Here is a 17,709-nt window from a genome sequence, read left to right on the forward strand (position 1 = left end):
TGGTCACTGGGGGTCATTATATTGAATGGGGGCTCTGGTGGTCATCATACTGAATGGAGGGTCATTGGGGATCATTATACTAAATGGGGGGCACTGGGGGTCATCATACTGTGTAAGGGGCTCTCACAGTGTAATGACCCCCCCCCCCCCCCCCCCCAGTGGCCCCCTCACATACCTATCATTGCTAGAACGCAGGGAAGCCGGCGGTCCTGTCATTCACTAACCGCAGCTCATCTCCCTGCGCTCCTTCTCTCCTCCGGCCCGGCACAGCAGTGAGACACACGTCATGACGTCACCGCTGGGCCGGGCCTGGAGGAGAGAAGGAGCTGTGCAGTGATGTAGCTAGAACTGACTGGGCCCCACAGAAAGTTTTTGTACGCCCCCCTAGTGGGTTCACATCACGTTTTTCCTATCGGTTTGATGTATACAAATGTGCAGCACACCACGTTTTTGTATCCTGCAGTGTCCAGTAAAAAAAATGCATACCTTAATGTATATGTTTTTTTTACAATGGAACTGTATGGTGAACAGACGCCACTGTACGGCATCAGTCTGAGGCATCTATTAACACATACATTTTTGGTATGCATTAAATGGATGGCAAAAATAGGATGTGAACCCAGAATAAGCACCAGTACACAGCGGAGCAGCGTGGCGGAGAGGGTAGGCCGCCATGTACTGACAGAGCGCTAACTGGTCCTGGTGGTCCGGCACAGCCCAGTATCAGAGAATATGGATCGCGCTGCTTTCAGCCTGCGCCATGTTCCCTCAGCAGTACAGCGAAGAAGGAAGCAGTCTCTCCCTCCCCCCGTGCTGCTGCCGCTGCCTCCAGTGAGAGCGCAGAGGGGCTGTGACCACTGCGCCACCAATGATAACTAACGTTTAATACATTACAAATGCAGGCGGAGGCAGAAATACATTGCCGGCACTCTGCCTCTGACAGGGCGCTGCGATCTGCGGCAATTAACCCCTCAGGTGCCGCTGATCGTATTGCCTTTCAGAGGTCGGATGTCGGCAATGTGTCTCTGCCGCCGGCTGTATTTGTATATTAAACATTAATTATCATTGGTGGCGCAGTGCACCCTCCCAGTATTAAAAACATTGGTGGCACAGTGCGCCCTCCCCCCCTCCACAGTAATAAAAACATTGGTGGCACAGTGTGCCCCCTTCACAGTATTAAAAACATTGGTGGTGACGCAGTGCGCCCTCCCCAGTATTAAAATCATTGGTGGCAGTGGCCACAGAGTCCCCTCACCTCCTCCTCATTGGTGCCAGTGGTAGCTTCTGATCGGAGCCCCAGCAGTGTAATCCTGGGGCTCTGATCGGTTACCATGGCAGCCAGGACGCTACTGAAGCCCTGGCTGCCATAGTCTGCTCCCTGTTGCTGTGTGTGTACTATGCACAGGGCAGCAGGGAGAGTGTGAAGTCCTATTCACCCTAATAGAGCTATATTAAGGTGAATAGACAAGGGATTAAAAGATCCCAGGTTCTAGCCGCTAAGGGGGAAAATAGTTATTAAATAAACTTCAAAAAAAAAACCACACAGACCAAAATATTAAGTATAAATCACCCCCTTTCCCAATTTTACATATCAAATATAAATAAATAAAATATTACATATCGCCACGTCCGAAAAGTCCAAGCTATTAAAATATTAAAAAGGAGACAGAAGGGGATCCATGATGAGATGGACAGGACAGGATAGGGGGGGGGGGGGGGGCAGGTGTCATGGAGGCAAACTACTTAATGTTGCAGTAAAACAACTAAAATGCATGAAGTCACATCCCCCCCCCCCCTCCCGTCCCACAGAGAAGAGACAGTCACACAGTCACAGTGCAGACTCACTGACAAACTCTGCGTATCTGAAGCTGGTAAGGTACCTGCTGCTCTGCTGAAGGAGTCAAGAGGGGGCTTGTCTGAAGCTCTGCAGCAGCCAGCCTCATGTGACTCAGAGGGCCCACCAAAGGGGTACTGCGTAAGTGAAATGACAGCAATGAGAGCTTCTATCTGTATTGATGGAAGTGCTCATTCCAGCTCAGTGGGCCCCCTCAGGAGCAGTGGGCCCCGGCATTTGCCCAAGTTTGCCGGGTGCTAACATGGGCCCTGACCTGTTCTCACATTACCTAATAGCTCAGTGTGTTATTAGGTTGATTCCCAAGCGAAAGGTCACTGGTTCAAATCCAGGATGAGTCATTAAGATTTCCCAAGAAGAGAAAGCATCATCCAGCTCATCGATAGCGGTATCTCGGCCAAGTAAATTGCCAAATTGCAGTCTGTCCATCCATTCCAAAGCCAAGAGGTGGACGTCCAGGCTCATCACAAGGTCTATCAGTTCTGTCATGACAAACACGGCAGTGGAGGTGGCTCGTATACTTCGTGATAGTGAAATCACAGACGTCCATGCAAGTGACACGCATTACACAAGTCTGGAATGGTGGCCCGCAAAAAGTTGAGGAAGCCTCGACTTCAATATCGTCGGCTTGAGTTTGCAAAAAAGTACGAACAGTGGACAGTAGAAGATTGGAAACGGGTGATTTGGAGCGACAAGATGAACAGTCAATAGACGGGGCTCTGCTGGGTGCAAATGGCTCTGAAAGGGAAAAGAGGGCTAACGGATCGAGAAATTGAAGGAACTGTCAAGTTCAGGGGAGAAAGCCTGATGATATGGGGTTGTTTCACAGCCAAAGGCGTTGGATACTTGACCAGGATTGATGGTGGTCTGAATGCTGAGCTATATGTGAGTATTAGGGATGAGTGAATCGACTTTGGATGAAACATCCGAAGTCGATTCACATAAAACTTTGTTCCAATACTGTACGGAGCAGGAGCTCCGTACAGTATTAGAATGTATTGGCTCCAATGAGCCGAAGTTATTGCTTCGCGAAGTCTTGCGAGACTTCGGCTAATAACTTCATAAATTTATTTGTACTGTAAAAAAAACATTTCCCGAACTCAGGTTTGGTTCCAAGTGGTACACTCGAGTACTATCGGTATAAAAAGGATGACATAGTGTTCCAGCAGGACATCAACCAAAAGCATACATTGAGATTGGCAAAGAAATGGCTCATTGACAATGAAGTAGAGGTGCTGGATTGGCCCCCACAGTCCCCAGACCTCAACCCAATCGAACACTTGTAGGTAGAGTTGAAGAAAAAGCTGTATTCGTGCCCAACTGAGTCGACCAGTATGCACCAACATTGGGAACGTGTAGAAGAGACATGAGAACAGATTTCGGTCGAGACCATGCCCAGAAGGATTCAGGCAGTGTTAAAAGCCAAAGGTGGATTTACAAAATTATTAAAATTTCGAATTTTAGGAGCAAAACAGGAAAAATGCAGTTACATGACAAGAATCTGCATAACTAGTCATATGCTAAATAGTTACTAGCAGGGGTGTAGCTAAAAGCTCATGGGCCCTGGTGCAAGAGTTCAGCTTGGGTCCCCGTCCCTCAGTGCTTGTTGGCAAGGGGCAGGGGAGCACATATCCTTCCTGCTGCCTGAGGCAAACATTGAAAGGGCACCCCCTCATGCCAAATTCTTAACCTAACTCCTTCCCTCCAGCCAGAGGTGTAAATTTACCAGTATGCACTTTCTATAATGCCAGTGTCTTATGTGGCACAAGGGTCTTTGGGCCCCCTCAGGCTCCTGGGCCCGGTAGCGACTGCTACCTCTGCACCCCCTATAGCTACGCCCCTGGTTACAAGTCCAATTCATGTATGAGATAGCCAAGATGATTGTCTATAAAATGAAGGTAGTCTCACGTTGGAAGCTGTAGTGGATGGTGAGATATGGAGCCTGAAAGTTTACAACATTGTTACCCTTTTGTTTGTCAGTGTTGCGTATATTGTAAAAATCGATCTCAGAGTAAGCCCACCAATAGTTGGTATAGTCGGAGAAAAATGTTCTGTCTCTGCCCCACATTTGTCATCCAGCCCGAGCCCCTGTGATAAGTCTGGTGCAGGGCTAGAAAGCATAATTATACGCCATTTATAGGATTATTAAACCTGGGCCCTTATGTTCAAAACTAGCGTCAATTAAAAATGAGGTCCTGTGAACACCTCATATGATACCTGGACATGATGCCACAATATACAGCACATAACCACAGTCACTGTGGATGTTGCAGAGACACCTCACCAGTACAATACCGTCATATAGAATGTGGCTCATTACATGTGACGGTTTATGGCTGCTATGGGTCTTGTACAGTAGTGACTGATCAAGATATTTTGTTTAAAACGCTATATATTTTATGATAAAACAGCTGTTAGGCACTGTTCACACCAGTGTCAGGGCTTACGTTTCTAGTGGGGGTATCCCAACATTTATGGCATATCCACAGCACACGTCATAAATGACTGATGAGGGTCACTCTTCTGGGACCGGTACCTGTCTCTAGAACCCCCTGACACGGTCCCACCTGGATGTGGTGGTCAGACGTGGTGGTCAGACGTGGTGGGCACTACAGAAACAGCTGAGCGGGCTGTGCGACACTGTCTGTAATATGGAAGATGCAGAAGCGCCATAGCTCACTGTGCAATGCAGTTTCCTATTCACTTGTATGCCAGTATGGGAACAGCACACACAGCTCAGCTGTTTCCATCATCCCGATCACCTCTGGCTGCTGCATCCAGGCGGGATGGGATCAGCAGGGGGTCCGGTTCTAGATAGGTGCGGGTACCTACATCTATCAGACATTTATCCTGCGGGAACGCCCCTTTAACTAATCAAAGTGGAAAGAAAAATGGCGCCTAACAGAAACCAAAAAATGGAATCGGTCCATTTAGGAAACACCAACAAAAAGAACTAGAAAAGCTACATTTTCTGGGGAAATTGTGTGAAGTGTTCTTGCCTCCACCAGTAGTCTACAACTGGAGTGGGCGGAGTAACTGTTGTGTGGTTGGAGTGGCTGGAGTAACTGTGGAAAGGTTGGACTGGGCAGAGTAACTTTATGGAGTAAGCAGAGTAACTGTGTGGAGTGTTTGCAGTGAGTAAAGATAGTAAACATTATACTAACCACTTGATTGATCAAATTTAAAAAGTGCACATGGCAAGCTTGATAGAGTGAGAAATGCATTTCAACTTTTATTTATTTATATAGCACATTTAACCACCTCAGCCCCCATAGCTTAAACACCCTTAAAGACCAGGCCACTTTTTACACTTCTGACCTACACTACTTTAACCGTTTATTGCTCGGTCATGCAACTTACCACCCAAATGAATTTTACCTCCTTTTCTTCTCACTAATAGAGCTTTCATTTGGTGGTATTTCATTGCTGCTGACATTTTTACTTTTTTTGTTATTAATCGAAATTTAACGATTTTTTTGCAAAAAAATGACATTTTTCACTTTCAGTTGTAAAATTTTGCAAAAAAAAACGACATCCATATATAAATTTTGCTCTAAATTTATTGTTCTACGTGTCTTTAATAAAAAAAAATGGTACAAAAATGTGAATTTCCGCTTTTTGAAGCAGCTCTGACTTTCTGAGCACCTGTCATGTTTCCTGAGGTTCTACAATGGCCAGACAGTACAAACACCCCACAAATGACCCCATTTCGGAAAGTAGACACCCTAAGGTATTCGCTGATGGGCATAGTGAGTTCATAGAACTTTTTATTTTTTGTCACAAGTTAGCGGAAAATGATGATTTTATTTTTATTTTTTTCTTACAAAGTCTCATATTCCACTAACTTGTGACAAAAAATAAAAAGTTCTATGAACTCACTATGCCCATCAGCGAATACCTTTGGGTGTCTTCTTTCCAAAATGGGGTCACTTGTGGGGTAGTTATACTGCCCTGGCATTCTAGGAGCCCAAATGTGTGGTAAGGAGTTTGAAATCAAATTCCGTAAAAAATGGCCGGTGAAATCCGAAAGGTGCTCTTTGGAATGTGGGCCCCTTTGCCCACCTAGGCTGCAAAAAAGTGTCACACATGTGGTATCTCCGTACTCAGGAGAAGTTGGGGAATGTGTTTTGGGTGTCATTTTACATATACCCATGCTGGGTGAGAGAAATATCTTGGCAAAAGACAACTTTTCCCACTTTGTTATACAAAGTTGGCATTTGACCAAGATATTTATCTCACCCAGCATGGGTATATGTAAAATGACACCCCAAAACACATTCCCCAACTTCTCCTGAATACGGAGATACCACATGTGTGACACTTTTTTGCAGCCTAGGTGGGCAAAGGGGCCCACATTCCAAAGAGCACCTTTCGGATTTCACCGGCCATTTTTTACAGAATTTGATTTCAAACTCCTTACCACACATTTGGGCCCCTAGAATGCCAGGGCAGTATAACTACCCCACAAGTGACCCTATTTTGGAAAGAAGACACCCCAAGGTATTCCGTGAGGGGCATGGCGAGTTCCTAGAATATTTTATTTTTTGTCATAAGTTAGTGGAAAATGAAGATTTTTTTTTTCTTACAAAGTCTCATATTCCACTAACTTGTGACAAAAAATAAAAACTTCCATGAACTCACTATGCCCATCAGCGAATACCTTGGGGTGTCTTCTTTACAAAATGGGGTCACTTGTGGGGTAGTTATACTGCCCTGGCATTCTAGGGGCCCAAATGTGTGGTAAGGAGTTTGAAATCAAATTCTGTAAAAAATGGCCGGTGAAATCCGAAAGGTGCTCTTTGGAATGTGGGCCCCTTTGCCCACCTAGGCTGCAAAAAAGTGTCACACATGTGGTATCTCCGTATTCAGGAGAAGTTGGGGAATGTGTTTTGGGGTGTCATTTTACATATACCCATGCTGGGTGAGAGAAATATCTTGGTCAAATGCCAACTTTGTATAAAAAAAATGGGAAAAGTTGTCTTTTGCCAAGATATTTCTCTCACCCAGCATGGGTATATGTAAAATGACACCCCAAAACACATTCCTCAACTTCTCCTGAATACGGAGATACCACATGTGTGACACTTTTTTGCAGCCTAGGTGGGCAAAGGGGCCCACATTCCAAAGAGCACCTTTCGGATTTCACCGGCCATTTTTTACAGAATTTGATTTTAAACTCCTTACCACACATTTGGGCCCCTAGAATGCCAGGGCAGTATAACTACCCCACAAGTGACCCCATTTTGGAAAGAAGACACCCCAAGGTATTCGCTGATGGGCATAGTGAGTTCATGGAAGTTTTTATTTTGTGTCACAAGTTAGTGGAATATGAGACTTTGTAAGAAAAAAAAAAAATCATCATTTTCCACTAACTTGTGACAAAAAATAAAAAATTCGAGGAACTCGCCATGCCCCTCACGGAATACCTTGGAGTGTCTTCTTTCTAAAATGGGGTCACTTGTGGGGTAGTTATACTGCCCTGGCATTTTAGGGGCCCAAATGTGTGGTAAGGAGTTTGAAATCAAATTCTGTAAAAAATGGCCGGTGAAATCCGAAAGGTGCTCTTTGGAATGTGGGCCCCTTTGCCCACCTAGGCTGCAAAAAAGTGTCACACATGTGGTATCTCCGTATTCAGGAGAAGTTGGGGAATGTGTTTTGGGGTGTCATTTTACATATACCCATGCTGGGTGAGAGAAATATCTTGGCAAAAGACAACTTTTCCCATTTTTTTATACAAAGTTGGCATTTGACCAAGATATTTCTCTCACCCAGCATGGGTATATGTAAAATGACACCCCAAAACACATTCCCCAACTTCTCCTGAGTACGGCGATACCACATGTGTGACACTTTTTTGCAGCCTAGATGCGCAAAGGTGCCCAAATTCCTTTTAGGAGGGCATTTTTAGACATTTGGATCCCAGACTTCTTCTCACGCTTTGGGGCCCCTAAAATGCCAGGGCAGTATAAATACCCCACATGTGACCCCATTTTGGAAAGAAGACACCCCAAGGTATTCAATGAGGGGCATGGCGAGTTCATAGAAAAAAATAATTTTTGGCACAAGTTAGCGGAAATTGATTTTTTTCTCACAAAGTCTCTCTTTCCGCAAACTTGGGACAAAAATTTCAATCTTTCATGGACTCAATATGCCCCTCAGCGAATACCTTGGGGTGTCTTCTTTCCAAAATGGTGTTATTTGTGGGGTGTTTGTACTGCCCTGGCATTTGAGGGTCTCCGCAATCATTACATGTATGCCCAGCATTAGGAGTTTTTGCTATTCTCCTTATATTGAGCATACGGGTAATGAGATTTTTTTTTTTCGTTCAGCCTCTGGGCTGAAAGAAAAAATGAACGGCACAGATTTCTTCATTCGCATCGATCAATGTGGATGAAAAAATCTCTGCCAAAAAAAGAAAAAGGAGGGGAAAGGCGTCTGCCAGGACATAGGAGCTCCGCCCAACATCCATACCCACTTAGCTCGTATGCCCTGGCAAACCAGATTTCTCCATTCACATAAATCGATGTGGATGAATAAATCCTTGCCGGGATTTTTTTTTTTATATATACAAAGTGTTAGCCAAAGTATATGAACACCGCCACCTCCTCAGCTCATATGCCTCGGCAAACGTATCTTTTACTGCAGAGGAGAAATCTCGTCTTGCAGCGCCGCATACACCGACTTGCGTGTAATCTGACAGCAGCGCAATGCTTCTGTCAGAATGCACATCAGTGCTGCAGCTAGTCGATCGGTTGGTCCACCTGGAAGGTAAAAAAAACAAAACAAAAAAGAAAAAACCAGGCCGCAACGCAATAAATTTATTAACTTTTGAACAGAACATATAAACTTTTTTTAACTGAACGTTAACTTTTTTACTTACCGGTATTTTTTTTTTTGTTTTTTTTACCTTTATAGAACAAACCTCTCCTTCCCCATGGGACAATGTGCAAAGCGCAAATCGCCCAAAGATGTGGCGAAGTACGTTATGCACTTTATCCCAGGTGAAAGGAGAGGTTTGCAGCAGCTGTGAGTAAAAGTGCCCTAATAGCCCTGTGTGCCTGTCCTGTGAGATGCAATCCCTATGCTAAGTGTACCTGGGTGTGGTACTTCCGGAAACACTCTCCAAAGCATAGGGCAGGGTGGTCAGGACAGTCAGGACAGAAATAGCGGGTGTCACGCCTTATTCCACTCCTGCTACAGACACAACATCTTTTTCGGGGTGACGGTTGGGTTGAGGTACCAGGAACGACACTGGGGAAATGTCGCTCGTGTAGACGGCTAACTACACTGGTGGATGGGGCCAGGATACAGGAGGTTCTCAATGATCTCTTCCTGGAATTTGAGGAAGGATCCTGTTCTCCCAGCCTTACTGTAGAGAACAAAACTATTGTACAGAGCCAATTGAATTAAATATACAGACACCTTCTTATACCAGCGTCTGGTGCGTCGGGAAACTAAATACGGAGACAACATCTGGTCATTGAAGTCCACCCCTCCCATGAGCAAATTATAGTCGTGGACTGAGAGGGGCTTTTCAATGACACGGGTTGCTCGCTCAATTTGTATTGTCGTGTCTGCGTGCATGGAGGAGAGCATGTAAACGTCACGCTTGTCTCTCCATTTCACCGCGAGCAGTTCTTCGTTACACAAGGCAGCCCTCTCTCCCCTTGCAAGACGGGTGGTAACGAGCTGTTGGGGGAAGCGACTAGTTCACGCGGTGCCACAGGCGCAAATCCGTTCTAGAAACAAATGCCTAAAGAGGGCCACACTTGTGTAGAAATTGTCCACATAAAGATGGTACCCCTTGCCAAATAAGGGTGACACCAAGTCCCAGACTGTCTTCCCACTGCTCCCCAGGTAGTCAGGGCAACCGACCGGCTCCAGGGTCTGATCTTTTCCCTCATAGATCCGAAATTTGTGGGTATAGCCTGTGGCCCTTTCACAGAGCTTATACAACTTGACCCCATACCGGGCACGCTTGCCTGGGATGTATTGTTTGAAGCCAAGGCGCCCGGTAAAATGTATTAGGGACTCGTCTACGCAGATGTTTTGCTCGGGGGTATACAAATCTGCAAATTTCTGGTTGAAGTGGTCTATGAGGGGCCGAATTTTGTGTAGCCGGTCAAAAGCTGGGTGGCCTCTGGGACGGGAAGTGGTGTTGTCACTAAAATGCAGGAAACGGAGGATGGCCTCAAATCGTGCCCTGGACATAGCAGCAGAGAACATGGGCATGTGATGAATCGGGTTCGTGGACCAATATGACCACAATTCATGCTTTTTAGTTAGACCCATGTTGAGGAGAAGGCCCAGAAAAATTTTAATTTCGGAAACTTGGACTGGTTTCCCCTGGAAAGGCTGGGCATAATAGCTTCCCGGGTTGGCGGATATAAATTGTGTGGCATACCGGTTTGTCTCTGCCACGACTAAGTCCAAGAGCTCCGCAGTCAAGAACAGCTCAAAAAATCCCAGGGCCGAACCGATCTGAGCCGTCTCAACCCGAACTCCAGACTGGGCGGTGAAAGGGGGAACTAATGGTGCGGCTGAAGTTGGTGACTGCCAATCAGGGTTTGCCAGCACCTCAGGGATTCTAGGGGCTCTACGGGCCTGTCTGTGCGGTGGCTGCGACGGGGTAACTACTGCACGTGCCACCATACCAGCTTCAACTGCCCTTCTGGTGCTCGCCACGTCACCATGTTGTACGGCAGTGCTGGTACTAGGTCCAGGGAGGGCTGCGCTGCTGGTGTATGCCTCACCACGTGATCCGGCAGCGCCAGCCCCACTCTGCTGCACTTGAAGCGGATCCTGCACAACCTGTAGTCTAGCGACACGGGGCCGGGTACGCCTCGTGCTCCCAGGGATCTCAACCTCCTCGTCCGAACTTTGGGTCAGAGAGCCACTGCTTTCTACAGGTTCATATTCTGACCCGCTAGATTCATCAGATGAGGGTTCCCATTCCTCATCCGACTGGGTCAGAAGCCTGTAGACCTCTTCAGAAGAATACCCCCTGTTTGACATTTTGGACTACTAAATTTAGGGGTATTCCCTGAGACTACCCAAGAAAAAAAGCAAGCCTGTCTTACAAAGGGGAGGCTAGCGAAGTACCGGAGGCCGCTGCGGTTGATAAAAAATATCAAAACTGATTTTTTTATCGCCGCAGAGAGTGTAAAGTGAATGTGCAGTGATCAAAAAAAAAAATTTTTTTGTCACTGTGGTGGGGCGGGCGTGGGTGAACGCACGTGTGGGCGACCGATCAGGCCTGATCGGGAAAACACTGCGTTTTGGGTGGAGGGCGAACTAAAGTGACACTAATACTATTATAGATCTGACCGTGATTAGTTTTGATCACTTACAGATACTATAAAAGTACAAATGCTGATTAGCGATACGCTAATCAGCGAATCAGTGACTGCGGTGCGGTGGGCGCTAACAGATCGCTAACTACCTAACCAAGGGGCCTTACTATCCTAAAACCTAACAGCCAATACTAGTGGGAAAAAAAAGTGACAGTTTACACTGATCACTTTTTGTCTTTCACTAAGTGATTGACAGGGGCGATCAAAGGGGTGATCAAAGGGTTAATTGGGGTGCAGGGGGTGATCTGGGGCTAAAGTGTGGTGTTGGCGGTACTCACTGTGAAGTCTGCTCCTCTGCTGGATCCAACCGACGAAAAGGACCAGCAGAGGAGCAGACAAGCCATATAACAGATCATATTTACTAATATAATAATCTGTTATATGGCTTGTGATTTGTTTTTTTGAAAATCGCCAGCCTGCCAGCCAATGATCGTTGCTGGCAGGCTGGTGAGATGACGCGTATATGCGTGACTCTGCGCAGCGCTGCCACCTCCGGAACGCGATCCTGCGTTAGGCGGTCCGGAGGTGGTTAATTGCAATGTTGTTGCCCAAAGTGCTCCACAGTTACATTAAAACATACATTTATAAAAACATTAGCAGCCGATTTGTGTAGGCGGGCTTGAAAATGAGGGAGTGGTGGCAGATGGCAGTTTAGAAATCATGTCCTGATTTTTCAGCTCACACTCTAGCTTTTGTCACTCTGCTGGCTGCTCACACACCTGGGTTCCCATGGCAACTCACTCTACAGCAAGGGCAGAGAAGAGCGGTTAAAAACAAACTGCTCCAACTTGCTCACTTCACTGGCGGTTGCCATCTTCAAACAGTTGTAGTTTAAAAATTATAAATCCTACAGTGAAGAGATTTATATTGTGCGAATCATAAGACCCAGACCTACATTTTGATGCATAGTATGTCTCTGAAATATTAAAAATGGAGGCACAGTCACAGTTTAGATATTGCCCTTCAAATTTGAGGAGGCTAGAGTGGAGTTTCAATGAATGTCAATGAGCGGCGTGAGTTGCAAACAAATGGTCATATTGTGAAAACTATCAGGACTATGGCTTAGGCTACTTTCACACTGCCGTTTCTGGGTCCGCCTGTGAGATCCGTTTCAGGGCTCTCACAAGCGGCCCAAAATGGATCAGTTCAGCCCCAATGCATTCTGAATGGATAAGGATCCGTTCAGAATGCATCAGTTTGCCCCTGTTCAGCCTCCATTCTGCTCTGGAGGCGGACACCAAAACGCTGTTTTGATGTCCGTCTGACGAAACTGAGCCAAACGGATCCGTCCTGACTTACAATGTAAGTCAATGGGGACGGATCCGTTTTTACTGACACAATATGGTGCAATTGAATACGGATCCGCCTCCCGTTGACTTTCAATGTAAGTCAAAACGGATCCGTTTGCATTATCATGGTAATGCAAATGGATCTGTTCTGAACGGATACAAGCGTTTGCATTATAGGTGCGGATCCGTCTGTGTACAGTCGTGGCCAAAAGTTTTGAGAATTACACAAATATTAGTTTTCACAAAGTTTGCTGCTAAACTGCTTTTAGATCTTTGTTTCAGTTGTTTCTGTGATGTAGTGAAATATAATTACACGCACTTCATACGTTTCAAAGGCTTTTATCGACAATTACATGACATTTATGCAAAGAGTCAGTATTTGCAGTGTTGGCCCTTCTTTTTCAGGACCTCTGTAATTCGACTGGGCGTGCTCTCAATCAACTTCTGGGCCAATTCCTGACTGATAGCAACCCATTCTTTCATAATCACTTCTTGGAGTTTGTCAGAAGTAGTGGGTTTTTGTTTGTCCACCCGCCTCTTGAGGATTGACCACAAGTTCTCAATGGGATTAAGATCTGGGGAGTTTCCAGGCCATTGACCCAAAATGTCAACGTTTTGGTCCCCGAGCTACTTAGTTATCACTTTTGCCTTATGGCACGGTGCTCCATCGTGCTGGAAAATGCATTGTTCTTCACCAAACTGTTGTTGGATTGTTGGAAGAAGTTGCTGTTGGAGGGAGTTTTGGTGCCATTCTTTATTCATGGCTGTGTTTTTGGGCAAAATTGTGAGTGAGCCCACTCCCTTGGATGAGAAGCAACCCCACACATGAATGGTCTCAGGATGCATTACTGTTGGCATGACACAGGACTGATGGTAGCGCTCACCTTTTCTTCTCCGGACAAGCCTTTTTCCAGATGCCCCAAACAATCGGAAAGAGGCTTCATCGGAGAATATGACTTTGCCCCAGTCCTTAGCAGTCCATTCACCATACTTTCTGCAGAAGATCAATCTGTCCCTGATTTTTTTTTTTGAAGAGAAGTGGCTTCTTTGCTGACCTTCTTGACACCAGGCCATCTTCTAAAAGTCTTCGCCTCACTGTGCGTGCAGATGCGCTCACACCTGCCTGCTGCCATTCCTGACCAAGCTCTGCACTGGTGGCACTCCGATCCCGCAGCTGAATCCTCTTTAGGAGACGATCCTGGCGCTTGCTGGACTTTCTTGGACGCCCTGAAGCCTTCTTAACAAGAATTGAACATCTTTCCTTGAAGTTCTTGATAATCCTATAAATTGTTGATTGAGGTGCAATCTTAGTAGCCACAATATCCTTGCCTGTGAAGCCATTTTTATGCAACACAATGATGGCTGCACGCGTTTCTTTGCAGGTCACCATGGTTAACAATGGAAGAACAATGATTTCAAGCATCACCCTCCTTTTAACATTTCAAGACTGCCATTTTAACCCAATCAGCCTGACATAATGATCTCCAGCCTTGTGCTCGTCAACATTCTCACCTGAGTTAACAAGACGATTACTGAAATGATCTCAGCAGGTCCTTTAATGACAGCAATAAAATGCAGTGGAAAGGTTTTTTTGGGATTAAGTTAATTTTCATGGCAAAGAAGGACTATGCAATTCATCTGATCACTCTTCATAACATTCTGGAGTATATGCAAATTGCTATTATAAAAACTTAAGCAGCAACTTTTCCAATTTCCAATATTTATGTAATTCTCAAAACTTTTGGCCACGACTGTAGATACCAGACGGATCCGCACCTAAACGCAGGTGTGAAAGTAGCCTTAGCCGTGGACATTTTTAATGACAGCAGGGATAGCTGAACGTTTTAATATAAGATTGGTGTAGGTGGGCTTGAAAATGAGGCAGTGGTGGCAGTTTAGAAATCATGTCCTGATTTTTCAGCTCACACTCTAGCTTTGAACATTCCGCCATTCATTCCTATGGGACCAATTTCGCCACAAAAACACTGATATTTCGTGAATAGTGTTGAGCGAACTTGTGTTTTAAGTTCGGCGTTTGGGTTATCGAAGTATCCCGTTATGGATTCTAAATTCCGTTATGGTCCGTGGTAGCGGAATCCATAATGGGATACTTCGATAACCCGAACCCGAACTTTAGACGCCGAACTTAAAACACAAGTTTGCTCAACACTATTCGCGAACCATTCGGTGAAACGTTCCACAAAGTAATAGCACTCCAATCGGGAACAATCCGCACGTATATTAGTCTATGTAGTGTAAAAACTGTGGGAGGAGTAAATTTGGCTATAATAATAAGAATATATATGTGAGATAACAGTAAGTGGACTTGCCATGCAAGAACACTTAACAAAAATACTGCTTACAATGCAGTTCAGAGGAGAAGGAACCCTCTCTACTAGGGTCCCAATGTAGGTGCATGGTCCTACTAATGTCCCTAAAGGGGTCGAGCTTAAGTAGATTTCTCAATCTTTTAAGCCTTCTGGTTTTACAATTTGAGATAATGCATGGACGTCCTTAACTATTTAATGCACCATACATTCTGGGGGAAAAGGGGTTAATAAATATGCCCCTTGGTACCTCATAACAGCCTCCCTTGCTGCTGGGGGCTTTTTTTTTTTGCCCACATAGCAACCAATCAGAATTCAGATCTCACTTTAATAATGAGAGCCGGGCTGTGATTGGTCATGACAATCTGGACCTGTTTATCCCTTTGGTGCCACATAAAAGCCTCACTTGTTGCTGAAAGCATTTTGCCCCATAGCAACCAATCAGAACTCAGCTCTCATGTTAATAATATAAGAGCTGAGCTGTGATTGGTCACGATAATCTGGCCCTGTTTATCCCCAGTTGCTGCCACATAACAGCCTCACTTGTTGCTGAGAGTATTTTGCCTCCCCCCCATAGCAACCAATCGGAATTCAGCTCTCATTTTAATAATAGGAGAGCAGAGCTGTGATTGGCTACAGCAATCTGGCGCTCTTTATCTTTGAACACTCGGGGTCCCCCGTATTTCTTGGTGTCTCCCACCTCGCAGGTGTACAGGGTGGGGCACACAGCGCAGCATGACTAGGGACATGGGGAGGAACAGGACTGCCTTGCCGCGGGCTCCGCTGTCACCTATGCCGTGCGGTATCCAGGTGACTCATCGTTGTGAAATGGCGCCATCTCCCGGCCCTGGCCCCGCCCCCCGCCAGATCTCCTCCACACACAGCGCAACTCCTGACAATCTTCCCAGCGCGGGCGACCAATGAGCGGCCGCGGCGTGCGCTCGGATGTTTCCGGCCTCACACCTTCTTCATTGACTGGGACCAGCTGCTCACACCTCCCCGGGACCTCCTACTGTACTGGCGCTGCCAAAATGCCTTCCAGGTGTGGGCGAGCCCTGCCCCCTCCATAGCATAGTGTGCAGCAGAGCCGAGTGTGTCACAGAGACAGGACACTATGTGCCTCTCCTCGTGTGTGAGAATGAACCCGCAGGTGGGTGGTACGGGGCACAAGCAGATAATGCCCCCATCAGAGGCTGGTCACCTCCTCACCCTCCACTATGTAAATCCGAGACCTCTAGGATCAGTGAGGGCCAAACACTTGAAATGCAGCAGAGCCGCTGAGTTTTGGGGTCGGTTTCCCCCGTCCTGCGTGTAGTGAACACACCGCGCCCGGACTGGACCCGGACCCATTAGAGATCCAGATTGTTACTCTTCGCCTTTTTCTTAATGCGCGTGAAAGATGCGTCCAATCAGGATTAATGCGGCTGGAAAATAGTGAAAAACTAATCGCAATGACAGAAAAAAAACTGATTAAAATGGCTGCAAAACAACCCTCCGTTTTTCCTTGAACAGATCCCGACATAATCCGTATCGCTCGTGTGAGAGACGCCGTACGGAGCGGCAGAGGATGAGATTTTGGGAAATATCCACTCGCTGTGAAAATAAAGCCGCCGTATAATGTCACTAAGGGTCCATTCACACGTCCGTTGTTTCTTTCCTGATCTGTTCCGTTTTTTGCGGAACAGATCTGGACCCATTCATTTTCAATGGGTCCTGAAAAAAACCGGACAGCTCAATGTCTGATTTTTTTTCAGGACCCATTGAAAATGAATGGGTCCAGATCTGTTCCGCAAAAAACGGAACAGATCAGGAAAGAAACAACGGACGTGTGAATAAGGCCTAATGGTGCAGATTATAAATCCACATGGAGAGAATGTGTGATAAAGGTTTCCAGGCCCGATGTCAGGCCGCGCAGGGCATGTTGAGGGTAGTAGTCGCTTCTGGACACTGATCCGACTGAATCCGGAAACCGATTCAATTAGGACCAGAACTGATTAAACCCCATTTCAAAAAGCTTTAAATGCCCTAAAGAGCTGCTCTCTCTGTCCTCTCTTTCTGTCTCCTCTCTCTTTCTCTGCCCTCTCTTTCTGTCTCCTCTCTTTCTCTGTCCTCTCTTTCTCTCTCATCTCTTTTTTGCTCTCTCTTTGTCTTCTCTCTCTTTCTTGCTCTATTTCTTTTTGCCCTTTCTGTTTCCTTCTATCTTTCTTGCTCTCTGTTTCTTTCTTGCTTCCTCTGTCTTCTCTCTTTTTTCTGCCCCCTCTCTCCTCTTTCTTGCTCTCTGTTTCTTCTTGCCCTCTCTTTATGTTTCCTTCTATCTTTCTTCCTCTCTTTCTTGCTTTCTGTCTCCTCTCTTTTTCTTGTGCTCTTTCTCTCTCCTCTCTTTCTGTCGTCTCCCACTCTCTCTATCTCCCCCCCCCCCCTTATCTCTTTCTTTCGCTCCCTCTCTCCCTCTCTTTATTCTCTCGCTCTCCAAAAAAATCCCTTGAATAAAATTCTACTGCCTCGATTTGCTGTGGATTGGTAAAAAAAAAGGCAATGGCAGAACTTCAGTTTTTCCATTCTCTTCATAAAGAGTTAGTAAAAGTTATATGTACCCCAAAAAACTCATCCTACAAAAAACAAGCCCATGTGCAGCTACATTGATAGAAAAAGTAAAAAGCTAAAGTGACTTGGAATGTGATGATGGAAAAACAAGAAGAATTTCTTTGTCCTAAAGGGGTTTAAAACAAAACTAATATGGGGATAAAAGGACTTATAAAAATAAGTGTAAGGATTTTTTCATGAAAGAACAGTTTTTAAAGGGGTTAAAAATTTAATGTACACCATGTTCCCCCTCATCGAACACCACCAGTCCAGCACTGCTCTGATCCCTGCTGTTCTCCACTTCC

Source organism: Bufo bufo, chromosome 2 (assembly GCF_905171765.1).
Source record: "Bufo bufo chromosome 2, aBufBuf1.1, whole genome shotgun sequence".
Classification (NCBI taxonomy): Eukaryota; Metazoa; Chordata; class Amphibia; order Anura; family Bufonidae; genus Bufo; species Bufo bufo.